The sequence below is a fragment of the Carassius gibelio genome, chromosome A20, assembly GCF_023724105.1.
Source record: "Carassius gibelio isolate Cgi1373 ecotype wild population from Czech Republic chromosome A20, carGib1.2-hapl.c, whole genome shotgun sequence".
In the NCBI taxonomy this organism is placed as follows: Eukaryota; Metazoa; Chordata; class Actinopteri; order Cypriniformes; family Cyprinidae; genus Carassius; species Carassius gibelio.
Window position 1 is genome coordinate 23,461,611 of NC_068390.1, and position 20,711 is coordinate 23,482,321.

Consider the following 20,711-nt stretch of genomic DNA (forward strand, 5'->3'; position numbering starts at 1 on the left):
AATATCCAACGTTTTCTAGACGTCATAATGGCAACGTCCAAACAACGTCAAATTAAAACATCATTTGACGTTGATCTGTAGTTAGTTTTAGGTTGTGGCATTAACTAACTAAAATCCAACGTCGAGCCAACGTCTCAAGCCAACGTCACACTGACATCAAATACTGATATTAAGTCGTCAGGTATGGCAACCACAATCCAAAATTTTCTAGACGTCATAATTGCAACGTCCAAACAACGTCAAATTAAAACATCATTTGACGTTGATCTGTAGTTATTTTAGGTTGTGGCATTAACTAACCAAAATCCAACATCAAGACAATGTCTCAAGCCAATGTCAGATTGACACCAAATACTGATATTTAGTCGTCAGGTATGGCAACCAAAATCCAACGTCTACAAAGCATCATAATGGCAACGTCCAAACAACTTAAAATTAAAACATCTTTTGACTTTGATCTTTAGTTTGTTTTTAGGTTGTGTTGTGATATTAACTAACCTAAACCCAACGTCGAGCCAACGTCTCAAGCCAATGTCACACTGACATCAAAAACTGATGTTTAGTCGTCAGGTATGGCAACCAAAATCCAATGTTTTCTAGATGTCATAATGGCAACGTCCAAACAACGTCAAATTAAAACATCATTTGACGTTGATCTGTAGTTAGTTTTAGGTTGTGGCATTAACTAACCAAAATCCAACGTCTAGCCAACGTCTCAAGCCAACGTCACACTGACATCAAATACTGATTTTAAGTCGTCAGGTATGGCAACCAAAATCCAACGTTTTCTAGACGTCATAATGGCAACGTCCAAACAACGTCAAGTTAAAACATCATTTGACGTGGATCTGTAGTTAGTTGTAGGTTGTGACATTAACTAACCAAAATCCAACGTCGAGCCAACGTCTCAAGCCAATGTCACACTGACATCAAAAACTGATGTTTAGTCGTCAGGTATGGCAACCAAAATCCAATGTTTTCTAGACGTCATAATGGCAACGTCCAAACAACGTCAAATTAAAACATCATTTGACGTTGATCTGTAGTTAGTTTTAGGTTGTGGCATTACCTAACCAAAATCCAACGTCTAGCCAACGTCTCAAGCCAATGTCACACTGACATCAAATACTGATTTTCAGTCGTCAGGTATGGCAACCAAAATCCAACGTTTTCTAGACGTCATAATGGCAACGTCCAAACAACGTCAAATTAAAACATCATTTGACGTTGATCTGTAGTTAGTTTTAAGTTGTGGCATTAACCAACCAAAATCCAGCGTCAAGACAACGTCTCAAGCCAACATCAGATTGACAACAAATACTGATATTTAGTCGCCAGGTATGGCAACCAAAAGTCATAATGTTAATGTCCAAACAACGTCAAATTCTAACGTCATTTGACTTTGATCTTTAGTTTGTTTTTAGGTTGTGACATTAACTAACCAAAATCCAACGTCGAGCCAACGTCTCAAGCCAACGTCAGACTGACATCAAATACTGATATTAAGTCGTCATGTATGGCAACCAAAATCCAACGTTTTCTAGACATCATAATGGCAACATCCAAACAACGTCAAATTAAAACATCATTTGACGTTGATCTGTAGTTAGTTTTAGGTTGTGGCATTAACTAACTAAAATCCAACGTCGAGCCAACGTCTCAAGCCAACGTCACACTGACATCAAATACTGATATTAAGTCGTCAGGTATGGCAACCAAAATCCAACATTTTCTAGACGTCATAATGGCAACGTCCAAACAACGTAAAATTAAAACATAATTTGACGTTGATCTATAGTTAGTTTTAAGGTTGTGACATTAACTAACCAAAATCCACCGTCGAGCCAACATCTCAAGCCAATGTCACATTGACATCAAAAACTGATGTTTAGTCGTCAGGTATGGCAACCAAAATCCAACGTTTTCTAGGAGTCATAATGGCAACGTCCAAACAACGTCAAATTAAAACATCATTTGACGTGGATCTGTAGTTAGTTTTAGGTTGTGGCATTAACTAACCAAAATGCAACGTCGAGCCAATGTCTCAAGCCAACGTCACACTGACATCAAATACTGATATTAGGTCGTCATGTATGGCAACCAAAATCCAACGTTTTCTAGACGTCATAATGGTAACGTCCAAACAACGTCAAATTAAAAAATCATTTGACGTTGATCTGTAGTTAGTTTTAGGTTGTGGCATTAACTAACCAAAATCCAACATCAAGACAATGTCTCAAGCCAACGTCAGATTGACATCAAATACTGATATTTAGTCGTCAGGTATGGCAACCAAAATCCAACGTCTACAAAGCATCATAATGGCAACGTCCAAACAACGTAAAATTAAAACATCGTTTGACTTTGATCTTTAGTTTGTTTTTAGGTTGTGTTGTGATATTAACTAACCTAAACCCAACGTCAAGCCAACGTCTCAGGCCAACGTCACATTGACATCAAATACTGATATTTAGTCGTCAGGTATGGCAACCATAATCCAATGTTTTCTAGACGTCATAATGGCAACGTCCACACAACGTCCAATTAAAACATCATTTGATGTTGATCTGTAGTTAGTTTTAGGTTGTGGCATTAACTAACCAAAATCCAACGTCTAGCCAATGTCTCAAGCCAACGTCACATTGACATCAAAAACTGATAATAAGTTGTCAGGTATGGCAACCAAAATCCAACGTCTTCAAGACATCATAATGTTAACGTCCAAACAACATTAAACTTTGATCTTTAGTTTGTTTTTGGGTTGTGACATTAACTAACCTAAACCCAACATTGAGCCAACGTCTCAGGCCAACGTCACATTGACATCAAATACTGATATTAAGTCGGCAGGTATGGCAACCAAAAGTCATAATGTTAAAGTCCAAACAACGTCAAATTATAACGTCATTTGACTTTGATCTTTAGTTCGTTTTTAGGTTGTGACATTAACTAACCTAAACCCAACATCGAGCCAACGTCTCAGGCCAACGTCCCCAACATCGAGCCAACGTCTCAGGCCAACGTCACATTGACATCAAATACTGATATTAAGTCGTCAGGTATGGCAACCATAATCCAATTTTTTCTAGACGTCATTATGACAACGTCCCAACAACGTCAAATTAAAACATGATTTGACGTTGATCTGTAGTTAGTTTTAGGTTGTGGCATTAACTAACCAAAATCCACCGTCGTGCCAACGTCTCAAGCCAACGTCACATTGACATCAAAAACTGATATTAAGTCGTCAGGTATGGCAACCATAATCCAACATTTTCTAGACGTCATAATGGCAACGTCCACACAACTTCAAATTAAAACATCATTTGATGTTTATCTGTAGTTAGTTTTAGGTTGTGGCATTAGCAAATCAAAATCCAACGTCGAGTCAACCTCTTAAACCAACGTCAGATTGACATCAAATACTGATATTTAGTCATCAGGTATGGCAACCATAATCCAGTGTTTTCAAGGCGTCATAATGGTAACATCCAAACAACGTCAAATTATAACATCAATTTATTTTATTCTTTTTAATTGTTATTTAATATAGTGGTTTCACTTTATTGTTATGGTTCATTTTGAAATTATGTTGTAGCGTTGTTGCACCTACAGTCGTGGCCAAAAATATCAGCACCCTTGGTAAATATGATCAAAGAAGGGTGTGAAAATTCATCTGCTTTAATCGTTTTGCACTTTTATATAAAAAATTCACAAAAATGTAACTTCTTCAGTTCACTCCTCTCATGTTCTGTAAGGTTCAGGTCAGAGGACTGGAATGGCTATAGCAGAAGCTTGGTTTTGAGCTCAGTGACCCATTTCTGTGTTGTTTTCGAGGTTTGTGTTTGGATTATTGTATGGTTGAAAGATCAAAACATGTAAGATTTCTAACAGTCACTTACTGATTTTTTATCTGTTGGTATTTGACAGAATCCATGATGCCATGTTTCTAAACAAGATGTATAGGGCCTCCAGCAGAAATATAGGCCCAGAAAAAAACAAATACAGCAGTATATTTCATTGTGCACATGGGTTACTTTTTTCTCACTGTGTTCACCTAACCCATCTTGAGTGTTTGCTGCTAAAAAAATATCATTTTTTTGGTTTCATCTGATCATAGAAGCCATTCACATTTAAAGTTCCAGTCTTGGCTGATAACTGAATTATGCTTTAGTTTGTTTTTGAATGAGCTAGGATAATTTTTCTTGTAACCCTCCCAAACAACATGTGTTGATGTAGGTTCTGTTTGACTTTTTTTAAAAGGTTTTCTGAACCAGAGACTCTGCTATTTGCTGCAGTTCTCCAGCTGTGACCTTTGGCGAGTCTTTAGCTACTCAAACTCTCCTTCTCACCACACATTAGGACGATATAGACAAGTCCTCTTCCTCTTCGTTTTGTAACATTTTATGTTGATTGGAGATTCTTAATTATTGCCCTGATGGTGGAAATGGGAATTTTCACTGCTCTAGCTCTTTTCTTAAAGCCACTTCACCAATTTGTTAAGCTCAATTATCTCAATTATCACATCAGAAATACATTCTTTGGTTTTTCTCATTGTGATGAATGATTAAGGGAATTTGGGCTTTGTTTTCCCTCCTCTTTATATTTCTGTGAAACAGGTAGCCATAGCTGGATAATTTCATGTTTATAATCAAGCTTGAGTGCTCAAAATTGTGAATTTGAATGGGAATATACTTCAGAGATATTTTACTCATAAAAATTTCTAGGGGGGCCAATAATTGTGTCCAATGAGCATTTGAGAAAAAAATTTCATTTCTTATTATCCAATGAAAGGATACATTTTTGTGAATATTTTTTTAAATAAAATATCAAAAGGATTAACAATGAATTTTCACAACCTTCTTTGGTCACTTTTACAAAGGGTGCCAGTATTTTGGGCCACGACTGTACCTGCTTTCATTAGAGTGTTAGAATAAGTTGATGTACTTGCAAAGTTACTTGTAGTCAGTCAAACATATTCTGGGAGAGCATCAGAATTAGAAATTAAGCAGACAGTCTATTAGTACTATAATGAGAGTTAGTTGACATGTAAGTGCAATACTTATATTGTCAAGAGAATATTCAAAAGGGACTATGAAAATAAAGTGTTATGACTTTAATTTGACCCATGACCATTCATGAACCATAACAGTTTATATAAATTGATATCCAATCTGTCACAGTTTTCTGTCTTTCTGTCACAGTCTTATGTCTTTCTGTCACAGTCTTCTGTGAGTGTTGTGTTTGTTTGGTGCCATGTGCTTTTGTCCTGTCTCTTTTCTGACCCCGCCCCACCTTGTCACCTCAACGTCTTGTAAGTGTTACTGGTTCTCGTGTTTTTTTGCATCTTGGTTTTGTTTTTGCCGTGTTGGCTTTTTTGTTCTTAGACTCCAGAGGGTTAAAGTTAATCTTCCCTGCATTTGGACCCAGACCCTGTTCTTTCTTTGCTGGCCCGTGACACAATCTTGTTTGCAATATAATGCAATTCAAACACTCTCAAACATGTTAAGACATATTTAGGAGGATCAAAACAGTATTGCTTACTTAATTCTGGGCTGGAAACATTGTTTATCAAAACATAAACTTGTTGATCTTTGTGTTGGAAAGTAAAGTGAGTGCATGCAGACAATGCAAGCATTACTGTTTATTGTACAGTCTTATAATTATGCAATATAAATGTCTAATTCCTTTGCTATAATTTAGTCTGTTCTTATATATGTTTTTTTTAAATATATAAAATAATTGATCAGATTGATTGCTGCTTCTTACTTGCATTTTTCATATTTAAAGTACATTCTAGTTAAAAATTTAAAATTACAAATTTCATATTTAAATGTTGAACTTTTTCTGTGTATGGATTTTGTGAATAAGTACTACAGAATAATACAAGTTAATTTAAAGTATATTATTGTTTATTTTATTTGGATTTTTATTATTATTATGATTATTATTTGTATTTTTTTTATTTTTTTTGCCACCCCCCCCATAATCCCACGCCCAAACATAATGCAACACGGTGACATCGCGCTATTGCGCCATTTTGCGACTACTTGGCGGTCTTTTTTGGATCGGCAGGCATCAGTTTATCAGGCGGCCTGCGGTGCACTTACAGCTCAAACTGTGGTGAGTATATCTGGGTATTAGATCATGTATAACGTAAAAGTGTTTATGCCCCCCTATATAATGATATTACTTGTAATACGTATCAAATACATCGAAGTGTTTTAGCTGCAAGACGATGGGCAGAGATAATTAATAAAAAAATGGTAACGTTAACTGTTATATCCCTGAAATAAAAACGCCTGAGTCATTAAAGCCATCTAACTGTTAGCGCTGAAAAACAGTTCAAATAAAGTTTAAACTTGAGACATATGTTTTTAATTATTATATTATTATTATTATTGTTTCGAATAATTTAACGTTAAGCTTTTCATCATGAAATTTGTTCGATTCAATGATTTTTTTTCTTCAATTGTGTCATGCGAATTAGTTATACAGGTGTTTATAGTAACTTAATATTCTGCTGTACAAGTTTAATTAATTTTGGATCTCCTTTAGCTGTCAGATTTCTACACACGATGTAAAGAGGCTCCTTTTTTATTTATTTTAAGCAAAAACAGCCTTTTCTTCTACAAGCTCTAGTTTTATATTTGGGGTTCAAGTTTATCACTAAGGTATAGTATTTAATATAGTGTGAATTTAGGGGCTATACTATATGAGGTTATAACTTTTGTTTTGTTTTTGCTTTGTTTTGCATTTATCTCTTTGCCATGTTCTGAAGAAGCCATATTGTTGTAAGGTATGTTTTTTTGTTCATTTATAAAAGAGCCGCTAGAACAATCTGCTTTAATATATTACATTAATTAGATTAAAATATTAATAGATTGAAGGTAGTTAATCTGATTCTTCTGGTTTTCTTGTGTGCTCTTCTGTTATCCTGTAATTTTGCACTTTACAGTTGCTAGCAAGGAGAAAATGAATGAAATTAATATTTACAGGCCAAGTTGTTTAAATAGTGTTGGTTTTACATTTTGAAATTGCACAATATCAGTTGTTTTGCAATAAGATAAAAACCTGCCAGTTTGGGTGAGCCTATGACTTTTAATCTAGTACCAACTGGAGGACCTGTATGATATCTGCATTATACTAGATATGATGAACACGTAACAGAAACTATAACACCTGCCTCATAATGTGTCATGTATAATTAATTATTTGGGCATTACTCTTGTATCCACAGGTTGATGAAAAATGAGGTCATGGCCTGTTTCAGTATGAAGTGGGGGAAGGGGAAGCTTGCTTTCACCAAGATCAATCTGTACACTGTTGTCACAGGTAAAACAAAATTAACATATAATACAAATATTAGCATCATATCATTGTGACATTCATCGTTGTTTAGTTTCTGTTTTAGTTGGTTTAGTGAAAACCAGTAACCTCGTATTGTAGGTACTCATCTGTCACACAGAAATCACACAAACTTCCATATATACACTTCTTATTGATTGGCAGGTCATTCCTGTTGCCAGCCTATCTTTATTGTTCAGAACTCTAACAATTGTTTTTGCATTCTCTAACAATTGTTTTTGCATTTAATGTATTAGACATTAAATGTTAATTTACCTTAAGACACTCTGCAAAAAAATACTGCAATGTGTCTTTGTTGTCATGGTTTTCTTTTGCTAGATTGTCTGCTTAGTGTTTGTCAATTGCATCACAAGCTGAAATATATTTTGATGACTTATAGCATGTAATTTACATTCATGGCTCTTAAAGCTAGGGTAGATTTTTATTTTTTTCTAAGAAACCAAATCAATAGTGTAAGTGGTCTAAATGTATTCTGTGGAAGGCAAATAAATAGTTAATGATTACATTCAGTGATTACTATAGTGCATCATATCCTATACTTACACATTTTCTTATTCAAATATTTCTTACAGAGAGTGTCCAGAAAACATCAAAAGAGACGGGGCAAATACTGCAGCAGCCACTGCCTTTTGTTTAAAATATGCCCCAGCAGAGCCGTCGCAAGGAGGGTGAGAGGCCCTGTGCAAAGTTGATGTGCGAGGCCCTCTACAATTTTGCGTGTGTATGTGTGTGTGTGTGTGGTGGGGGAGGTTGCTGTAGCAAGGCAAGGCAAGTTTATTTATATAGCAAATTTTGAACAAAATGGTAATTCAAAGTGCTTTACATAAAATGAAGTAAAATAATCATGAAGAACAAAAGTAAAACAAGCAATTTTAAAACTTTGGAAATTATTTAAAAATTGACTTGAATTTAAAACAGTTAGAAATAGAAAATGATCTTACAGTTAATACATAAAATACAGTGCAATCAGGTCGGACATCGCACAGTGCTCATTCAATAAATGCACAGCTAAACAGATGAGTTTTGAGTCTAGATTTAAATGTGACTAGTGTTTTAGCACATCTGATCTCTTCTGGAGGCTGATTCTGGAAGCAATGTATTTTGGTCCTAGGTCTTTGAGTGACTTCTAGACAAGTAGAAGTACTTTAAAATCAATCTTAAATGTAACGAAGTTAATGAGGACTGGTGTGATATGCTCAGATGTTCTAGTCAGAATCCTGGCAGCAGTGTTCTGGATGAGCTGCAGCTGTCTAATGGTCTTTTTGGGAAGGCCGGTGTGGAGCCTATTACAATAGTCCACCCTGCTGGTGATAAAGCATGAACAAGTTTCTCCAAGTCTTGGCTGGAAACAAAACATCTAATTCTTGCAATGTTTTTTAAATGATAGTATGCTGATTTAGTTACTGCTTTGACATGACTACTGAAACTAAGGTCTGTCTCCAGAATCACACCACGTTTCCTGTCTTGATTTTTAGTTGTTAGACCCCTAGAGTCAAAGTATGCATTCACCTTAAAAACTTCATCTTTGTTTCCAAATGCAATGACTTCAGTTTTTTCCTTGTTTAACTGAAGAAAGTTCTGGCACATCCAGCTATTAATTTCATCAATGCATTGGCAGAGGGAGTCAATGGGGCTGTAGTCATTTGGAGATAAGGCTAGGTAAATCTGGGTATCATCAGCATAGCTGTAATAGGCAATTAGGTTCTTTCTCATTATTTTACTTAGAGGAAGCATATACAGGCTAAACAAGAGCGGTGCAAGAATTGAACCTTGTGGGTCTCCACATATCATGGATGTCTACTTAGACTTATGCTCTCCTAGACTCACATAATGATCGCTCCTTTTTAAGTATGACCTGAACCATTTGAGTACCATCCCAGAAAGCCCGACCCAGTTTTCCAGTCTCTCTAGTAGTATGTTATGATCGACAGTGTCAAACGCAGCACTGAGATCTAGCAATACCAGCACTGATATATTGCCAGAGTCACAATTTAAGTTAATATCATTTATTATCTTAATGAGTGCTGTCTCTGTGCTGTGATGCGGTCTGAAACCAGATGTTTAAGTGTTTATTCAGCTGATTAAAAACTACCTTTTCTATAATTTTGCCTATAAAAGGAAGATTAGATATTGGTCTATAATTGCTCAAAATGGTGTTATCAAGATTGCTCTTTTTCAGGAGGGGCTTAACAACTGCAGTTTTCAGGGAGTTTGGAAAAGTCCCAGAGAGAGATTTACTTCTAAACAGTTAAGCACACTTTTGAAAAAAGATGTGGGAAGTGTGTCAATATAGCAAGTTGATGATTTTAGTTGCTGCACTATGTCTTCCAAAATGTTGTTTGTTTTCTTACTGACTATTATTGGAGCATTATCATTAATAACATTCTTAACTTTTGAGTTGAAGGAATCAAGGAGAATATCAACAGAGTCGGCAAAAAATACTTGGTGTTAAAGATATGGCCTCCGTAAATAGTACACTAGTGTTCTTGTTAGGGCTGCACTATTAATTGCATGCAATTGTCATGCATGTCTCGTCAGTAAAGCTGGTTCTGTGATTAGCGGTTGATGTCAATAACCTGCTTTCAAATGGAGCCGCACTTAATAGACAGAGCCGTAGTTCGCTGACAAGCTACGCAATATCGCGTTCATAACCGCATGAGATTCTTCTGCGATTTTGAACGCAATAATGCACCACTTGTCAGCGAACTACGGCTCTGGTTATTAAGTGCGGCTACATTTGAAAGCATATCCTTCTGACAGAGACAGTTCTAGAGTAAGTGGTAGCAGAGATCAATATATCAAAGAAAATACAGAAGTGATCAGATAGTACTACGTCCTTAATAACAATGAATGAAATGTTTAGAGCCCTACTGATGATTACATCTAGAGTGTGTCCACCTTTGTGTGGGTCCATGCACATGCTGAATCAAGTCAAAGGTATTTAGAACTGTTATCATTTCTTTTGTAGTTTTGTTTTCTGCATTGTCTATGTGAAAATTAAAATCCCCTGCATTAGCAAAACAGTCAAACTCTGAGGAAATCATTGATAACGTTTCTGTTACCTCAACAAATGCTGAAGAGTATTTTGGAGGCCTGTAAATAATAATAAAAAGAATGTGTTGAGCACCTTTTAGCACAATCCCTAAATATTCAAAAGACAAGTCATGACCAAATGACACTTGTTTGCATTGATAGACATCTTTAAAAAAGCAGCTCCACCTCCACCTCTCCTAACAGTCCTGCAAACACTCATGGAAGTGAAGTTAGGAAGGACTGCTTCATTGAGGACTGTTGAACTGCAGCTGTCCTCTAGCCATGTTTCATTTAGAAACATAAAATCCTAATTGTTTGTGGTTATAAAGTCATTGATTACAAAATGATTAAATTTTTTAGTGAGCGAATGTTTAAAGATGCTAACTTGATGGCAGTGCTTTATGTCATTACATCAGTTTTAGTTTGATGCATATTAGATGAGTTTGCCCTTCGGCTTAAGATGGCCTTAAACTTTCTGTCACATGATAAAAGTGAAATCGAGAAAGCTACAGGCACACTGGGTTCCCACTTGTTCTTTAAACATTTGTGAATGTTGCGGTTATTATAGCAGGGACCCGACACATATCACTGAGAGCTTCTATCAGTTGTTTTTGGTTCAATTGAGGGTTTGGGGCCTGCTGTTGCTGCAGCGGTCTGAGAGCTCTCACAGGAGCAGGGCCCCCAGGCTTTGATGTTTTGGGACCCTGCTGTTTTCTTGTTGACATTTGCGGGCTTGCAGCGAATGAGTGAGAGAGTTTAGTCCAAGCATACACCAATTCTACCATTTTCAGTGAAAAGCACAGAAGTGGAGATGCTGGAGAGAGGAATAATGTGTCTGGTGAGATGGGTTGTGTCTCTGGTGTTTCTTGTGGCTGTGATATGTTGTCTTGGCTTCCCCGGCTGTCTTCAAGAAAGTCATCCTTGAGTGCTGAGTCTTGTTTCTGTTTTGATACATCACAGTCTGTCTGTGAGGAGCTCTGAGGGCAGGTCTCTTCCGGGATGGTGTCCATCAGCAGTGCTTTTTGTGGCTGCATGGTGTTATCAGTTGGGAGTGGTCCACTGATGAACGACTGAACTTGGAGTCTTCAAAGTGTTTGAAAGAGTTCACTGAAGTCCTTCTTAAGGATGTTTGACTGCTTTTTGAGAGTATCATTCTTCCCCACATGGATTGATAATTAGATTTGTAGTCTTGTGCTTCATTTTCTGAAGTTCCTTGTTCACATAAGAGACCGTTGCTTGAGGAAGGCAGCATGTTATTGTAGTCCTGCTACGGATGTTTCTGATAATAGAGTCACCCACTATCAGAGTCCTAGGCTCGGCTACGCTCTGAGCTGAATGTCACTGTCTGTTAGTAACGGTGTTAGCTGCTAATCACATTTGGGGATTCCTCACCCGCATTCATTAATTCTTCAAATCTGTTTTCAAGATGTATAGTGGGAGGTAGAATACTGGTATTTACAAGCCTTGTCATAGTTGAATCTGGGGTAGAGAAAGCTACGGCAGCAATACGAGAAACTCATGACAATCTGATGTCTTGTGTTCCTCTGGGTCTTGCACCCTGTTTGTGCCATCGATTAGTGTGATGATCCGTTTCGGCTTGTTCCTCTACAATTGGTACAAACTGTTGAGATTCAGAAGATTCATGGGACTCACCGGCTGTATGCTGAGAGGGTCCATGACGACAGTCTGCTAAGTGTTCCGTCTGTTTTGGAAGTCCAGAAAGTAATTTTGTTTCAAGAATCACAATTCTTTGTAGAAGTTTGCAGCAGTTCATGCAACAAGTAGATCCAACAGGAGGCATTTTCTCTCTCTTCCATTTGAATGTAGGCAGTTGTTTTCCCATCTCCAGAATGTAAGCTGCTGGCAGTGGAAGGCAAAGTCTTCTTTTGTAGTATTATTCCAGTCAAAAAAAGTTTTTAGTTTTAGCGTTTGTGCCAAAAATATTTTGTTTGAGCACTGTGCTGATCTGCTGAAGTAAAAAATCGTAGAAAAAACTGAGAAAAGTACAGAAATAATAAGCGAAGCGCAGAACAGTAGGCTAGAACGTCCGAACGGTAGCAAAGCCAGAACCGCAACAAACTCAACTTTAACATGCATCTGTTCGATTGTGATGCCTTGCTCACTGACATGCTTGCGCACAAATCATGGCCACGCACTAGCTCATAAGGATCTACAATCATAATTATAATAAGTTAATAAGAATGCTTAAATTAGTTCTAGGCTTGTAGACAGTTATATATGAAGAGTTCAGATGGAAAGTGCGATCCAACATTTTCTTCTAAAATAATTATTTTCTCATCTTCCTATGTTTATGTTCAGTATTTCACTTTATTGGGAAAGAAAAGAAACTGTTTATTGCTATTAAAGTGAAATTAAACGGTACTAGGTTTTTGCAGCTGAATTTTACATCTAAAATCAATTTGCACTATTTGAAAATAATATTTTGTTTTAAAATGTGAACTCTCACTCTTATTCGTATGTTTAATAGTCGAAAACGCAAATGTCTATTGTCACATTTATTTTATGTTTTACATGAATCATTAACCTATCGCATTTTTTCAATTCAAAAGGGCGAAATTTCATAAAAGGTTGAGTAGTTTGCATCTCTAGATAGTCTATTATGTTTGGTCGCTGAACATTTCAATCATAAAACAGTTCTCTAATACCGTAGGCTACTGCTTACATTTTTCCACAAACTCTAGTTATGTTGTGACAGTAAGACCCATATTCTTTGATATGATTGGCCATCTCGACCACTGAGGCAGACCAGCCTAGAGCCTTGCACGGACCTCAAATTTAAGCCCTATCCCTAGACCTAGATTTTTTTTTTAATGGCCAAGCAGCCAGTGCCAGACAGTGAACCTATGGATCAGTTTAGCCTTCTTAAATCATCACGACTTGCCTAAAATAAAATCTATAGATATATAAAACAGTTCAAGTAAGTTTAAGAATTAAACCTAGATAAATGTGCGCTATATCCAGTAGTTTGTGCGGAGAGTGCAAGCAAAAGCGTGCTGGCCAGTGCAATCACTTGCATTTTTTTCAGTGGATATGCAGTAATTTTTGCTCATAAAGGTAAGAGTAATACATCATTCGTAACTGTAAATTGTCTACTTTTATTTGTGTGCAATCACATTATCAACAAATCGTTGTGCTTTTATAAAAAAAAAAGAAAATAGTCATGATGCGCTTTCTACCGTCTCGTCTTGAACAGGAGCACTTAACAAAAATGAACCAAAGCTCAGTGAATACATGACTCACGGACGTGACAAATATATCTATAGAAAACTTTAAATGACTACTTAACAAAATACAACACATCAGAAACAAAAACTCATTCATTATAAAGATAATCCATAAAGATGAACTTTTCTCTTAAGGCTTGTAAAATTAAGAGTTGGCGAGTCAGGATTAGCAACATCATCCTTGCTACACCAACTCAGAAAACTATTTATTAGTAAATAATTCAATCTCATTCCTATTTACCCCATGACTCATTTATGGTAATAATTTTTGAAGATGCTTTATGTCAAGCTTAAGCCTATTGCGTGCATTTAAAAGCAGAACACTGTGATGCTGCGGGACACTTAACACTGTTAAGCCGCTATTGACAGTCATGTTAGCAGGGTCTCGTGTTGTTTCCCTCAGTGCGGCAATTTTTTCATCACTAATTGATGGATGTCTTAAATATAAAAATAAGGAGAAGCCTTAAACAGGCCTAAGGACAGCCCGCATCTGAACTATGATGTGGAAATTGGCCCGAAACCCGGCCTGGAGTGTAAAAAAAGTCAGGGTGAAATGCAGGGCTCTAGACCATTTAAAAGTTAAACTTTATAACTTTTTGTCGTCCTATCAACAAACAGCTTTACTCATTCTTATACTTAGAGTCTTGTACTGTCTATCCGCTATGACTATTTTAGTCTACCAAAGGACAAGATGGGTGGAAAAAAATAGTAATAAAAATGAGATATAAATGACATAAAATGCAGGCCAGGAGCGAGGCCCTCTAGAGGTGTGAGGCCTAGTGAAGTTGCACGCTTTGCACAGCCCTTGCGACGTTACTGTGCACCAGACAGGGTGGGTGGAGGTGGCAGGAAAAAAAGAAAGATGTTAATAAAATGTATGTTTTCAAAACTATTCAGTTCCAATAATGTTGATGTTAAAATGTAATTATTTTGTAAATGTTCTGTTCCATGTTAAATGTAAATGATACAACATGTGAATAAATAAATCATATTTGTTATAATCCAGTTCATCTCTTAGTCATTTTTCTGATAAAACCACAAAACATTTGTGTATTCCATTTTCAGACAGTCTGACGTTAGATTTTCATTTTCATCCAAAATGCAACGTCTGACCAACGTAGCAGACTGACGTCAGTCTGACGTTGGGTTCAGACGTCAACCAGATTTTCATTTTGATCCAAAATGCAATATCTGACTAACGTTGGAGATTGACGTCTGTCTGACGTTGGGTTCTGACGTCAACCAGATTTTCATCCGAAATGCAACGTCTGACCAACGTAGCAGACTGACGTCAGTCTGACGTTGGGTTCGGACGTCAACCAGATTTTCATCCGAAATGCAACGTCTGACCAACGTAGCAGACTGACGTCAGTCTGACGTTGGGTTCGGACGTCAACCAGATTTTCATTTTCATCCAAAATGCAACGTCTGACCAACGTTAGAGATCGACGTCAGCCTGACGTTGGGTTCTGACCTAAACCAGATTTTCATTTTCATCCAAAATTCAACGTCTGACCAACGTTGGAGATCGACGTCAGCCTGACGTTGGGTTCTGACGTCAACCAGATTTTCATTTTCATCCAAAATGCAACGTCTGACCAACGTTAGAGATCGACGTCAGCCTGAAATTGGGTTCTGACGTGAACCAGATTTTCATTTTCATCCAAAATGCAACGTCTAACCAACGTTAGAAATCGGCGTCAGCCTGACGTTGGGTTCTGACGTCAACCAGATTTTCATTTTCATTCAAAATGCAACGTCTGACCAACGTTGGAGATCGACGTCAGTCTGACGTTGGGTTCTGACGTCAACCATATTTTCATTTTCATCCAAAATGCAACGTCTGACCAACGTTAGAAATCGACGTCAGCCTGACGTTGGGTTCTGACGTCAACCAGATTTTCATTTTCATCCAAAATGCAACGTCTGACCAACGTTGGAGATCGACGTCAGCCTGACGTTGGGTTCTGACGTCAACCAGATTTTCATTTTCATCCAAAATTCAACGTCTGACCAACGTTGGAGATCGACGTCAGCCTGACGTTGGGTTCTGACGTCAACCAGATTTTCATTTTCATCCAAAATGCAACGTCTAACCAACGTTAGAAATCGACGTCAGCTTGACGTTGGGTTCTGACGTCAACCAGATTTTCATTTTCATCCAAAATGCAATGTCTAACCAACGTTAGAAATCGACGTCAGCCTGACGTTGGGTTCTGACGTCAACCAGATTTTCATTTTCATCCAAAATGCAACGTCTAACCAACGTTAGAAATCAACGTCAGCCTGACGTTGGGTTCTGACGTCAACCAGATTTTCATTTTCATCCAAAATTCAACGTCTGACCAACGTTGGAGATCGACGTCATCCTGACGTTGGGTTCTGACGTCAACCAGATTTTCATTTTCATCCAAAATTCAACGTCTGACCAACGTTAGAGATCGACGTCAGTCTGACGTTGGGTTCTGACGTCAACCAGATTTTCATTTTCATCCAAAATTCAACGTCTGACCAACGTTAGAAATCGACGTCAGTCTGACGTTGGTTTCTGACGTCAACCAGATTTTCATTTTCATCCAAAATTCAACGTCTGACCAACGTTAGAAATCGACGTCAGTCTGACGTTGGGTTCTGACGTCAACCAGATTTTCATTTTCATCCAAAATTCAACGTCTGACCAACGTTGGAGATCGACGTCAGCCTGACGTTGGGTTCTGACGTCAACCAGATTTTCATTTTCATCCAAAATTCAACGTCTGACCAACGTTGGAGATCGACGTCAATATGACGTTGGGTTCTGTCGTCAACCCGATTTTCATTTTCAACCAAATTACAACGTCTGACCAACGTTGGGATCCAATGTCAGCATGACGTTATATTGACGTCCGGTGCCTGCTGACAAGATATTTTACAAATATATAAAAAAGAAAATGTTTACATATGTTTATTGCTGAGAATCATATTTGATACATCAGGCTCATCACTGTAAATACAAATCCATAAAATTTACAGTAAAAAAAAAATGGCAGCTATGGTTGCTGTAATTTTACCGTAAATAATACAGTACTGTTTTAGGTTTTACAGTTTTAACTTAAATTTACAGTTAAATACCCTAATTTCATTAACTGATATTCAATTCAAGTTCATTTGTATAGTGCCTTTTATGATACAAATCATTGCAAAGCAATTTCATAGAAAATTAAGTTTTCTACAATATGTAGTAGTAGCTTATAAGTGGTGATCAGTTTACAGTATGTGCAAATGACAGGAATTTTCAGAAAAATGTATACAAGATATAGTTAACCAGATGATGAACACTATAAACAGCAATTATAATGTGATTGCATAGTAAGTAGCAATATTTGTTTGTTTTGTATGTTGATTCAGGGTTAGCATCATCTGAGGCCCTCTGAGGGATCAGCATCGTCTTTTCTCAGATGTTCTGGATCCAGACTGGAGCTTGTGTAAATCCTACATCCCGTGGCAAAACATAGAAACAAATAGACACATCATTAGCATAGCTGCTGATCCAACCAAGTAAAATTAATTAGTTTAACCTAAGCTAAAGAATGAAAATGCACATTTGATCAGATGCAACTGCAGTCACAAATTATGAGATGCATTCAAATGCTTGGCGAAAGAGATGTGTTTTTAATCTAGATTTAAACAGAGAGAGTGTGTCTGAACCCCAAACATTATCAGGAAGGCTATTCCAGAGTTTGGGAGCCAAATGCGAAAAAGCTCTACCTCCTTTAGTTTTATACCTCCTACCTCCTATAATGTTAATATACCAACCTATTGAAGTACTGAAATCTGTTTTGTACCTTTGTAATACACTGATAACCACCACATGCAGCTGGTGATGAGAAAGTCACATGATGAACCAAAGCCCATCACACACAGCTTTTCGATAACAACATATATAGGCACAGTGTCATTCACACAAACACCAAACCCCATCATGGTAACACACATGAAACTGAAATAATGCAATAAACATTAATTTAACAACATTAGCTATAACAAATAACCCTAATATACAAAACTGATAAGAAAAAAACTAAGAAGAAACGTAAGAGTTATTTTAATTAAAAAAAATAAATAAAAAATAAAAAAAAAATTTAATATGAAATGGAAAAGAGGGAATTCCGGGAAGGTCAATTTACGGTTATTTTCTCTGTAAATTATATCTTTTTTTCACTTCCAAAAACGGTATAGTACTGTAAAATGACATGTAATGTCCAAGTCAGTTTTTCACTGTATATAGTAGCAGAATTTAATATTACCCATTTAACAGGTTTTCACTGTGCCATTTTTACAGTCTTTTACCATTAAATTCACAGTAATTTTTTACAGTATGATATAAGAGAATGTGTAGACCATATGTCTAAATTATATTCAGAGGCCCAAACTGAGCAAAAAAAAAAAAAAAAAATGTATAAAGAATTGCTTTTTGGTGCAGTTGATATTTATATGGCCAAAAAATAACAATGTAAATCATTGACAAATTTCCACTTAGATTGTGTACAGCAGGACAGTACAACAGTATTGATAATACTGATCAGTTTTAGAGCATTTTAGACTATATTTGCATAACAAATATGTTACAGTAGGCTTTATATGGTTAAACTCTGAAAAGGGACATTACAGCCCCATGACATCAAAAGTTAGATTTTGTTGCTTTTAGTCCATTTTTATATATATTATCTATATTATAGAGTACTTCTAAACTTGGCTTAGTGCATTTAATAAAAATATTGTAAAAGTTTCAACAAAATTGTATGTTTCCAGTATTAATACATTTCATTCCTTCACTAAACCTTGATGAGCAGTGGGCTGAGCATATTTTGCATCTTTTACAAGCAGAAATTCACTCTAGAGATCATCTGTGTGTGAAATGAATGCTAAAATGGGGTAACTGAAGGCAACCTGCCCTGATAGGACTTCAGGAATCCTGCTTATCTCTTACTTGTATGTATAATTTTCTTCTAGTGCAAGCTTTGCAGATGACTGGGAAATAGCCACTCTGCATGATCACAGTAGTGTGGAGAGCCTGATTAGCCTCATGGTGCTCAGCAGCAGGTGGAGAAGATGACGGTAGATCAGGTGAACTGCTTCCAGAAGCATCTCAGCTTTTCTAACTATGAAAAATAAAGAGCCTAATCAATTTTCTCAAAGGAAAAAAAAAACAGATGGCTAAGGGCCCCTAAAGAAGGTTAAAAAGGTTGTGTAAATAATGTAAACCTACAGTTTTGGTGCAAGAACTCTAACTGGACTTCAGGCAGTAAGAATGTTAATAGTTCCTTTAAGGTTCATAAAGTCACAATGATGTCTTTTCCAGAAACCTATGAATAAAAGCAGCAGGAAAATTGTTATAGGCTACTCTGACTTATCTTTTTCTGCTTGCATTTCAACCTTTCATGGCCTGGTTAAGAGCTTTAGCAAGCTATTGCCTAGCAACTCAACTCAGCTGAATGCAATATCCTCTCTACCAGGGACCGCACTTAAAAAACTCATTTGAATTATAAAATGGAAAGTTTAAAAGGAAAAATCACACCATTATGTGAACAGACTAGTATTTGGTCACACCATTACAAAATAAAATAAACAGGCAACTCTATATTATATTAAAGCCTCTGCTAAGAAAAAAGTCCATAACAATGTACAAAGGAATTGGCATACCAACAATACGCCATACTTAACTATAACTAAAACCATTAAAAAGGTTACTTGACCTATTATGAATATTAACTGATACATAAAAAATAAAGATTTTTCATTTGAAAGATTTCTCTATTTTATATATATATATATATATATATATATATATATATATATATATATATATATATATATATATATATATATATGTATGTGTGTGTGTGTGTGTGTGTGTGTATGTATATGTGTGTGTGTAAATGTATATGTGTGTATATATATATATATATATATATATATATATATATATTAGAAAATATCATATCGCCAGATGCTTTGATTGGCCAGTCAGAATCAACTATTTATAGAGTTGTGACATGTAATTGTAAATTAGTAGCTCCTGAATATTTGAACAACATTAAATATATATTTTTTAGATTATATATTTTAACATTTCTAAGCACTATAATTACATAAATGCAATATGCTTTTTCCTTTTGAAAGGTATGAATGTTCATATGTTGTGTGACATGCGTCCCGAGCGCTCGTCAGCGTCGCCCTGGCAACACACTGGAATCACCGGCACTAGCTCATCACGGGCTGAGCGGCCGCACCTGCAGCTCATCAAGCGGTGCCTACTTAGGCAGAGGAGGAAGGCAGAGTGGTGAGGAATGTCTCCTAACAAAGACGCTAACCCTTACCTCCTCTGTTACAGAGAGCAGCGTGTGACCGTCAGCCCCACCAAGGAGAGCACAGCACGGGATCCACCACTCAGGACACAGCGAGCACGAGGGACTTGAAGCGCCACGGAGATCACCGCCTTCACCCAGAGCACAATCCTTTAATAAATCCACCCTTCGGGGACTTTCTCTGTCCATCGGTGTCGTGTAGTTCCTCACCCCGCCACACTGGTGGAGAATGCGGGCAGAAGTGTGAGGTGGACACCGACAACCGACCCCTGAGGAGACCGTTAAAGCCACCCGTTTGTTTTTTTTTTGTTTTCCTTTTATTCCCCCTATCATTTGTATCTGCTCTGTTTTCACAGGCGGCCGCTCCTCCCCCGGCATGGAAGAACTGCTAAAACACCTCACCGAGGTGAGCATCCGCCAGCAACAAATAGTGGAGCACATGGCCTCACGTCAAGGAGACGCCGAACGTGAGCTCGCCGCCCTCCGCGCCGCCGCCCACCGCACGCCGCTGCCTGACCCCCGTGTCCAAGCCGTCCAGCTGATGCCACGAATGACGTCACATGACGACGTGGAGATGTACCTACGGATGTTTGAGGCCACCGCAGTCCGGGAGGCGTGGCCAGAGGACGAGTGGGCCCGACTCCTCGCGCCGCTGCTGACCGGGGAAGCGCAGCGGGCGTATTTCACCATGACGGCCGAGAGAAGCCGGAACTATGGA

The 20,711-nt window shown here is 37.3% G+C and overlaps 2 long non-coding RNA genes across 2 annotated transcripts in view; both read left to right on the plus strand.

The window, feature by feature from the left end:
• LOC127938402 (uncharacterized) overlaps nt 1–18,808 on the plus strand; it is a 97,171-nt gene extending 78,363 nt beyond the window's left edge. Inside the window, exon 4 of the long non-coding RNA XR_008148712.1 lies at nt 18,645–18,808. This is a non-coding gene — a long non-coding RNA (uncharacterized LOC127938402). The remainder of the gene's footprint in view (nt 1–18,644) is intronic.
• On the plus strand, nt 5,999–8,092 carry LOC127938401 (uncharacterized). The gene is made up of 4 exons (XR_008148711.1): nt 5,999–6,123; nt 6,782–6,799; nt 7,241–7,335; nt 7,941–8,092. It is a non-coding gene; the product is annotated as an uncharacterized LOC127938401 (long non-coding RNA).
• Nucleotides 18,809–20,711: the final 1,903 nt, after the last annotated feature.